General features: G+C 34.1%; 1 protein-coding gene across 8 annotated transcripts in view; it reads left to right on the forward strand.

Annotated features, from left to right (window-relative positions):
* The window catches only part of ZFHX4 (zinc finger homeobox 4), a 200027-nt gene that overhangs the window by 11580 nt on the left and 178448 nt on the right, over positions 1-9999 (forward strand). For 2 of the 8 annotated variants that reach the window (XM_032222894.1, XM_032222901.1), the window contains exon 1: positions 9954-9999. This exon is cut by the window's right edge and continues 2324 nt beyond it. The exons of 5 other annotated variants lie outside the window; for them this stretch is intronic. The gene's annotated coding sequence lies outside the window, so the exon portion shown is untranslated. Of the gene's footprint in view, positions 1-7495; positions 8856-9953 lie in introns of those variants that run through there. One more of the 8 variants, XM_032222896.1, reaches the window with a different exon arrangement.

Here is a 9999-nt window from a genome sequence, read left to right on the forward strand (position 1 = left end):
GCAAGTATGGCTAGTTCTAGCAGTCTATTTAAGTGAGCACTGTCAACAGGAAAATCACGACTGACACTTAAAGTAGCTTACCTCTGATTTATCCACAAACCTCACATGAGCACTTGGCTTTGTTCTTGCTCTGGTAAGGGGAACTGATTCCAATAAGGACAGGAATAAAAAGCTCCTTGCATGGTCTAGAAGTGAATAGCACTTTACCTCAAAGCATGACCCCTATTCCCAAGATCTGTTGTGCCACAGTTGACTCTGCCTTTATGTTTATTCTCAGATGAATTGCTTGGAAAAGTTACAAATAATATACCTTGCAAAGCTTCTAGATTCAGTGACAACTGTGTAAGTGGAACTTCGGTTCTTTAGCCGTTAGGGAACAATTCTCCTGTTCAGAATGCACCAAATTATTACTATTATTTTTTCAAAATAGTTTAGGCCAAACGCTGCTATTATAGATTAGAAAAGTGAACTGGTGTCACTAACACCGAAGTGAAAAGCATTTCTGTTAGAAAATGCAGATGCATGCTAAGAAAAGATAGCTTGAGTCATTTTAAGAGACAGAAACTGGTTTCCAAATTTATTAGTTATGCTTGATTGTTTCCCTTTATTTATGTTTCTCAGAGAGAGAGAGAGAGAGAGAGAGAGAGAGAGAGAGAGGAGAGGAGAGAGAAAGAGAGAGAGAAAGAGAGAGAGAGAGAGAACATTTGCAATCTACCAAGGGGGAAGGGACCTTTAGAAAACTTTCAAATGGTATGTTTGCACTAGGGCAGAGGTTGAGTACAGTTACTTAAGTCCCTTGAGACACATTTAGTTAATGGTAGTCATGTTCTGATCCTGTCCAAATCTGCCCCTTTTTATTTAGTGGTGTTTATTTGTGGTTACTTAAGGTTTTGATGCTTTAAAACTCAGCTGCATTTTCACAACAAATTAAACAAGAAGAATCATACTGGAAGATAGTGATGAGAGTTAATGATATGTCTTTAGATAAAGTAGTACTTGTGTGCAATCTGATCACAGCTATCAGCTCATTTGTCATGGCTGAAGTGAAAATGTCAGGACCAATGAGCGCATGAGTGCTGAAGGGGGTGAAAGTGCTTTTGGAGACACTTTTGTGCTGGGAGTGGGCCATAGCTTAAATGCAGCTCTGGGGAAATGCTTGGATTAGCTAACTCTGTGCACAAAGCCAGAGCAGAGCAGAAGACGGTTGGAAAATGTAATTTGTTTTGGTGGGGGAGAAGAAGTCCATTTTGATCATAATGCTCCAAGATGGAGAGAAATAATTGTAAAATAATGAGGCTTTGTATGAAACAAATGTTGTGATGGAAACTTGTACATGTTCCACTTCAAATGTATTTAGCATCACAACCTGTTTAAGCAGCTATTTTATTGACATTAGTCTGCCATAGTGAAAGACATCATCTGTTTGAATCATAAAAAATGGTGAAATGCTGAATTTTTAACATTTATCTGTTGTTAGTTACAGGCATATACATCTGGGGGAGTAATCTAATCATCAGAGCTAAATTATGAAAAAATTTTCCACTCCAAGAATTTTAAGTCATATATTTTACATATTGTAGCTCTTTTTGTTTGTACAAGAAATGAACTTTCGTCCCATTTCAATAAGTAAATCACTGATCACTTCCAGTGGTCACTTTAAGAAACAGCAGGCATATCCATCTACTTCCTCTCATCATAAGAAAGGGAATGAGGAAGTGCAGATCATTTGTACTATTTTGGTAAAGTTTGAGGCAGCTCTCCATGCAAACGTTTTGCAGACTCTTGGTCTATTTGTCAGGTTTTAAAGCTGATCTGAATGATGATTATGTGCTTATAGTAGTACAGAATAATGTGCGATTATTATTTTCTATTTTGTTTCATGTTTGATACTGTTTTGTTTCCTATTTGAAACACAAAGATTCACTATTTAGGAAAAGGCAGCTATGCTGACTGTAAGTGTTTACTTTTCTCTGGAGCAGTGGCAAGTTACTTTAAGGTTACAGACTATTTCACTTTAAATGACAGTCCTGCTGTAACAATGGAATTATAACCACCTGGAATACATAGCCAGCTACATTGTAATTTATTCCTTAAAAGAAGAAGCATCACTTTCTAGAACAGAGTTTTGTAATTTAAAGTGAATATGATATGTGAGTATTTCATTTTACTATATATTTGCCAAAGCTGAGTTTGAAAAAAGTCAGGCAAATTGTGACTAGTTAGCATTAGTTGACATCAAACTTAACACTGACTTGTCTATTGACGTAACTTTCTTGCTCTATAAAGCAGTGTTTCTCAACCTTGGCAACTTGAAGATGTCCGGACTTCAATTCCCAGAATTCCCCAGCCAGTGAATGCTGGCTGGGGAATTCTGGAAGTTGAAGTCCGGACATCTTCAAGTTGCCAAGGTTGAGAAACACTGCTATAAAGTATCTAGTATTCAGGGTACATGCAAGAGTGGTCTAAATTTATTCTTACAAATTGCAATAGTCATTTAGCCTTTCTCTGATTGTTAAAGTGAAACTTAGAGTAAACTTGGGTGTAGGAGCAATATACATTTTCTTACTCAAAAGTGTTTCTGCTAACTTCCAATAGGTGGCACTAATCAGTAAGTTAGACCAAAGGGAATATTAGCTAAAACAGTGATATTTATTTACTCATTGAAAACATTCATATCTTGTCTCTCCAGAGTACTAACAATAGCATGTTTCCTGGGACACTTTTAAAAAAATGTAAAAAGAACTGTTCAGATAAGATCAAAGGCCTATCTAATCCCGCATCTTGTTTCCTCATTGGCCAAGCAGATGCCTGTAGGAAGTTTACCAGTAGAACCACAGAAATTCCTAGCCATAACTAATACATACTAGTACATTATATATCACAGCATTCCCCCCATTAAAGCTATCCAAGGCCATAAATACACCTTGCAGTAAATAGCAAATGCTTGTTCGATTCTTCTCTGAAGAAGCAGTTTTTCATTTCCTCTGTATTGTTCTACAACTATTGAGTTTTATGGAAACATCTTGGGTTCTATTTGTATAGACATATAAATAAAACTTTTTCATATTAATTTTCTGCACAGGCTGCTCATATGTTTATATCACTGTCATCTAGAGTTTTTTTTTCCCCAAAGCTAAAACTCTTTTTAGCTGAGTTATAACTTTCCTCCAGAACATAGTTGTACCAGGGGGACTCCAAACATGTTCTTCATCTCTCCTTCTCACTGTTTTAATAACAGGGTACATTATAGCAAGTATCATTGTGCCATAGATACACACATTAAAATAGACCATTTTATTTTTAATCCTTTATTATTCTTAACATGGTATTTGCCTTTTTAGCAGCAGTAGCAACCGCTTAATGTATCTAAAGTGATAATTGCATGAGCCACTTAACTGACATGATGGCCCTGACATCATGGTCAGCTAACTTCATTTTTGTCACAAAATGTTAGTAAAAGTCTACATGAAAAGATGTCCTGGCTGGAGAAGATCCATATTCTAGTTTATCTCTCTAGGGATTTTACCTGGGTGACTTTCACAGGTCTTATCACTTACCTCCACCTTGCTCAAGGATTGTTATCAGGATACAACCAGAGGAGGAAGATTTATGCATGGTCTCTTGATTTCCTGCATGAAATACAGAAAATATTCGAAACAAAGATATAAGGTAGACTCCAAAGGGTACTACTTCCTATACACTTACATTCAATGGATTTTGTCCTTGGAATGTTTATTCTCCAAATCCCAGATAACCTTTTGACCTTTTAAGTATTCTAAAAATGGTTGTTTGCAGATGTCTACCTCATTGCCAATTTCTTAGAGCTGGTGAATAGCTTAAATATTGGTCCCAATATAGCTTTTCATAGAGTCTCATTCCTAAATCACTCAGTTGGAAAAACTATTAATTCCTACACATGGATGCTTATTTTTCATCAAATTATTGATCATACAGTAACATTTTGTCCAATACGTGAGAAAGTTACCCATCAATCTTTATCAGAAACTTTGTTAAAAAACTTTCTTCATGTAGTTTAAATGGTTCCCTATTATAAAACATAAGTTGTGCAGAGGGTAACCTCTACACAAACATCCTCATAAATGCTTGAATATGTATCTTTAATGAAGTCTTATACCAAGTATGTCTTCTGATTAGTGTTTGACATAGAGGCAAGCAGCTCAAAAATCCTTTTCCATAATAGAATAAATACAATTATCTCATTGGGTACACTTTGGGCACTCTTCAAGCAACTACAGCAATCCAGTGAGAAAGTTGGTCTATTCAGTTCTTTGTGAGTTACAAAGTCTATCATAGTTGAGTTATTTTTATTGTCAATTGCATGACAGAGGATGCTGTTTGTATGACTCATAAAACATTTTGAGCTAGTCCTGTTTATCAAAGACAACTATCCTAATGTTGGCTTCTTGTCCCAGGGTTGTAATGTTTTTTCTCCATCCAGTATGTACAAGCTAAAAGAAGTAAGGTATTATTGAAATAAGCTTTCAGACATTTGTTTCACCTCTACTCTCTGTGAAAAAGAAACAACTGAAAGGTGGAAATGGCAGAATGATTTGCATCCAATTTAAATTTTTGAATAAAATGGCCCCAAACATTGGTTTTAAATTGCAAACATTTGCTAGCTTATTTATATGTCATTTTGAAAGGCAACAACAAGTGCATTATTTGATCTTAGCACCACTTCCCTTTGTTGCTAGCAAGCAGTTAATTTTCTTCTCTTTTCATGAAGAGTAAATTCCTCCATTACAGATAACATAGTTGTATACTGGTAGTGTGTTTTTTATTGTTGGATTCTATTGATTTACAGTGCTAACATGAAATATCTGACACCTGTTTCCTGTTCTTTGAATATTTCTACTGTAGTCAAAGAGGGCTGATAAGGTTCCCCTTCCCCACCAGACATTGAGCTACTTTAAATGTATAATTATTGTTGCATGTCATTTGATAGTTACACTAATTGCTGCCAACCATTGTCTGTTTGCACTTAATGCTGAAACCTGATCAACATCCTGCTTTGGTTGATGTTTGGTGGTAAACTTTAATTAACTCTTATTGCATTGAAGAAGAGCTCAGCTTCAGTGCTAACTAATCATTTACCTTCATTACATCCTGACAGCTCCACTTGTTCCTGGTCTTAATAGATACACTAGTCAGTAAATAAACCTCCAAGTCTTCATGCCTTGAAGTTGTTTCACATTGATATTTTGTTGTTTAAAGTTCAAAGATGGTAAGCAAAAGAGCTACTTCAGTTGGTTCTTTATGGATGGGGAAGCAAACATGAGTCCAATATTGCTTTTTTTTTCATACCAGGTAATTTTGTTTGAATGGTAACTGTAGATTGAAGATAACATTACTCTTTCAACATGTATGCATCTTTTTAATCAACACAATTAAGTCTGTATGAATGTTGTAATTCTTTTTATTTTTACTGAAATAGTCTTCCTACAATGATATTAAAGTTTAGTAATCAAGTGATTGGCAGATCATGTAAAATTCAACTTAAAATAGCTGGCTATTTGATTTTAATTTGTCTGACATCAGGTTTGTTTGTAAAGGAATAATATGTAGTTAAACCAAAGAGCTTATAATTGTGGCTGACATTTGTTTGTTTACAATGAAAACCAATTAAAGTTTATACATTTTAAAACACAAAAGTTAATTACTGAAGTGCTCAGTTCACTTATGCAGAGGAGACAAATTAACTTCCACTGAAAAAAATGATGAAAGGCCCTATTTGATAAAAACAGAAGTCCCAGCTGATTTTGTACTAGCCAAACAAAATTGGCAGATTACTCCAGAACAATATTAATAACTATGTTAACTTTAAAATAATTCTATGGCCAAACTAGATGTTTAAGATGAAATCATATTAAATGACACTGTATGTCTGGATGTGTTTTATTGAAACCTATCCAATTGAAAATAACTCCCAGTTCTACGTATTCTGCAGGAACTGTCACTCATTGGCTGTGTTAAGTACAGCATTTAAGTACAGCATTTAAGTAATATTGTATCTTTCATTTCGTACTATGTATAACTGAAGATCTATTCTATTTTCTCATTTACTGTTTTACTGTTACCTACTATTGCAATATAGTTAAATAAATAAGAAATGCATGGATTACTAACTAGGTCCATGTTTCTAGAAGAAATATAGCAACTAATTTAAGACTTTCTAATCACTAATTTAAAATTCAATGTTTTCAATAGTTTTACTCTTAAGTAAAAGAAACTTGCCTGAATCTAATCCTTGGTTTGAATTAACAAATTAAAACTCCACAGTAAATGTATTCTGTAGGATTATTCCAGTGCAGCAGTATTTATGACATTATAAAATGTGCCAGTAGCCTATTTCAAAACATAAGATTATAGGAAAACATCTGGTCTCTCACATTTACACTTTTTGAGTTCATTAAGTTTTCAAAAGCACTCTCACAAAAATTAAAGACAATTTATTTAAATGGTAGTATCTAAAAATAGTAGATTTGGTAATTTAAACATCTATGAAGCAGAACAGTGCATTATTAAAGGGAAAATCCCTTTCATGGATGAATTTTGAAAATTTAAGGGTTCAGGTGTTTCATTTTGTGCATACAAAATTTGAATTTTTAAATCCAATTCAGATTTTGGAATGAAAAGGAAAGCATGAAGTTCTTTTCAGATGAAGCTTGTAAAATTACTATAATTTACATAACCTTTCACAAAGTATGTTGTGTGCATTACAATACAGGACTTGATTGATTTGTAGATTAATATTTATACAGCAAAGGAAAATCAAAGGGATTAAGCAGTCATCATTGTAACCCTAATCCTACTTTGCATAGATAAGACAAAGGATTACTGTTTAAATTTTACTGGGTCACTGCTGTTCAGATGCACCTTTCTGTAAAAGAAAGACATGAGAAATGTTGCTTTGTTATTTATCCAGTGTTTTCCTGATTCCACAATTTAAGCTACAGACTAAGGTACTGTAGTTACTTTGTAATTAAATACTGCTGGCTGGATTAATACTGAAGCAATGCCAGAAAAAGGCTTGTTGATTGCTATTTTTTAAAAAATAATAACAATCATAATCAAGCCAGATGATTGCAAAATTTAATCTAAAGATCAAACACACAAAAAAGAAAAATATACATTGACATTTTGGTGGTACAGGATGATCTGAAAAAAACCCCAATTTTTTAAATGGCAAAATGCTGATCTTCATTCAGAAGAATGAAAGGTGAATTAGTTTCACAGAGACAGCTGGGAACAATATAAAATAATTAAACAATGATATTTCAATTGTTTAATTTAAATGAAAAATAACAGGGACAACAATCTGGCTATCATGGCCTTCATATATATATATACATATACATATACATATACATATACATATACATATACATATACATATACATATACATATATATATATAAAAACGTAAAAAAAACTGGTCTGTCACATGACATTTCAAAATAATGGTGATAGTTTTTCAAACAAAATCTGAACCAATAGCCTTTGAAGATGATAAAATAAAAAGAAATGAAACAATATTGTGATTCCACAATCAGTCAAGTATGTGATTTGCAAACTTTTCTGGTTTTCTTTTTAAAGTGATGCTTTAAGTACACAATATATTTGGTTACATCCTTTTATTCAAACTTAATTACTTTCTCCCCTTTGTCGTGACATGGGTGGAAAGTTTTTGCCGTGTCAGGAGAGGTCGTCACACATTCTTTTGCAGTTCTCTTCATTAATTCTTCCTTGCAGAAGCATTTTCTATCGTGCTGGGAAGGTAGAAGGGTGTAATAGAAGAGCTCTGAAACATCAGCAGGAAGCTCTAAGCTGGTTAATGCAGTATAATTGTCTGGACATAGACTGGTCTTTGTTTGTGTCGTTCACTTCGAATCAGCTGTAATTAACTCCAGAGTGTTTCCAGATTGCCAGCAAAGAAAAATTACAGCTTTTCTGTTTTAAATTGGAAAGCTCACAAAGACATTAACTATGCATATTGCTTTTACTTTGATATAATTCTCTTGGTAAAGGGAGCAGAGAAGGTTATTTGGCACCCATTCCCCAACTCTGATCTTTCAAGTCATGCTGTCGTAAAGCTGTTTGATAGGGTCTCTTAGTGTGTCATGGCTTTTATGCGGTTCTCTCTCTCCAAGAAAAAGGGTCCTCTTTGCATCATGCATCTGCCATACTATCTTGGGGCTGCTTCAATAACTTTGATTTTTTTTTTTTAGATCTTTGGTTCATGTGCTGGTGGAATTAGGTTCTGGACAGATGTAAAAGTTCACACAGGCAACCAGGCTTGGATTTGTTATAAGGGCATATTCAGTTTTGCTTGTCTTGGTTCCTGTATTATTGCGAAGATCTGTACCTCAATTTGATTAAGTTTCCCGTTCTACTTAGATTTCGACCTCATGCTTTTGTTCAGGTAGTTTACCTGTCTTTGGAAATTCTAAATCCCAATATTTGATGAGAAAGGGGGTGGGGAAGGAGTAAGTCAGATTTTAAATCTGCTTCACTTATGATCAGTCAGATGCCTGCCACACCCAGAGTAAAGGTAAAGTGAGTAGCACTTTATAATTACAGATTCCAGTATGGTCTAAAATGAGGGAACTGAATGAGCAAGCCTCTAACTAATGCATCTAATAATACAGCGCAGTACACAAAAGATCTGTCAGCAACTGATGCAAAAAAAGTCTAACCAAAATCTCTCTTCCTCCTCTTTTCTTCTGAATTTAACAATAAGGAATTTAAGCCTCAATGTGGCTTTAGCAACCAAAGAAAAGAAGCTCTTGGTGTCTGCATAATACCACTTTGATGGATTTTTTCATCAGCTCTCTGTACGTGGTAACAAATAAACAAGCATAATTATACTTGTGAAGGCCTATTCATTGCTTTGTCAGGATTAGATATATGTGCAGTTTTCACACTGAGCCTCTCTTTTGTCTTTGCCTAACTCACTATGACATATTGATAGAGGATTTGGGATAGGGAAAAGGCCACAGCAGAGACAGTGATGACCTTTTGGAAACTTGATATAATTCAAGGATTTTTATTTATTTTCTTTCTTTTTTCTTTTTCTTTTTTTTAAAAAAGATCTGTAACTTGTTCCCAAATGTAAGTGGGCAACTTTTAACCCATTTTTAGCAGAGTAAATAAAGAATCAAAGTGATCTGAGATGTCTAAAGAGCAGATGGGAATAAAAACAATAGAGTAAAAAGTCCCTTGCTCTTCGTTCCCAGCACTTTGCACTATGGCTAACCTAGCATTCCGTTCCCATTATTCTCTCCTCTTGATCAGATCACGTTCTTTTAAATCATTTCACAAACAGTGTATCACTGAACCGTAGAAGAGGGTTGGGACAATATCAATTAAAAAAACAGAGGTAAAAGTGGCATTTCTGATTCTTAGCTCTAATGGGAACTGCATTCTAAATGCAGGGGAATTCTTCTATTGTTCAGAAAAGCAACCCCCCCCCCCTTTTCATTAGCAAAGCTGGCTGTAGGTGGGTTTTATAATTTGACTGAGCAGAGTTTAGAGAACAGTTTTTATCCAGGAGCAATACAGAGCTTAGTAACAAGTTTTCAGTGCATTGTCCATATTTTTCTAATAAAAGGAGTTAGATCATCAAAGTCGTTGGCCTTTCAAACTGCTGATAGAATTTACTACACTAAACAGGTTAGCAGGTATGTATTCAACTGCTTAGTGTTAACGTAAGATTTTATTTTATTTTATTTTATTTGGTGATTCTGAACCTTGAAATAAAATAGAAACATTTATTAATAAACAATTGAAACTAAGCTGTAAACGTTAGTTGGATGGTACTGTATTCCACTTTGTATTATAATATAGAAATTTAAAAAAACATATATAGATTAGTAGATTAGTGAATATACATTCATTGCATACATAAAAGATATATTCTGCTTTTTTTTTAAAAAAAGTTTCTCTCCTTCCTTTATAGTAATAACATTTATTTGAAAA

Source organism: Thamnophis elegans, chromosome 8 (assembly GCF_009769535.1).
Source record: "Thamnophis elegans isolate rThaEle1 chromosome 8, rThaEle1.pri, whole genome shotgun sequence".
NCBI classification, from domain to species: Eukaryota; Metazoa; Chordata; class Lepidosauria; order Squamata; family Colubridae; genus Thamnophis; species Thamnophis elegans.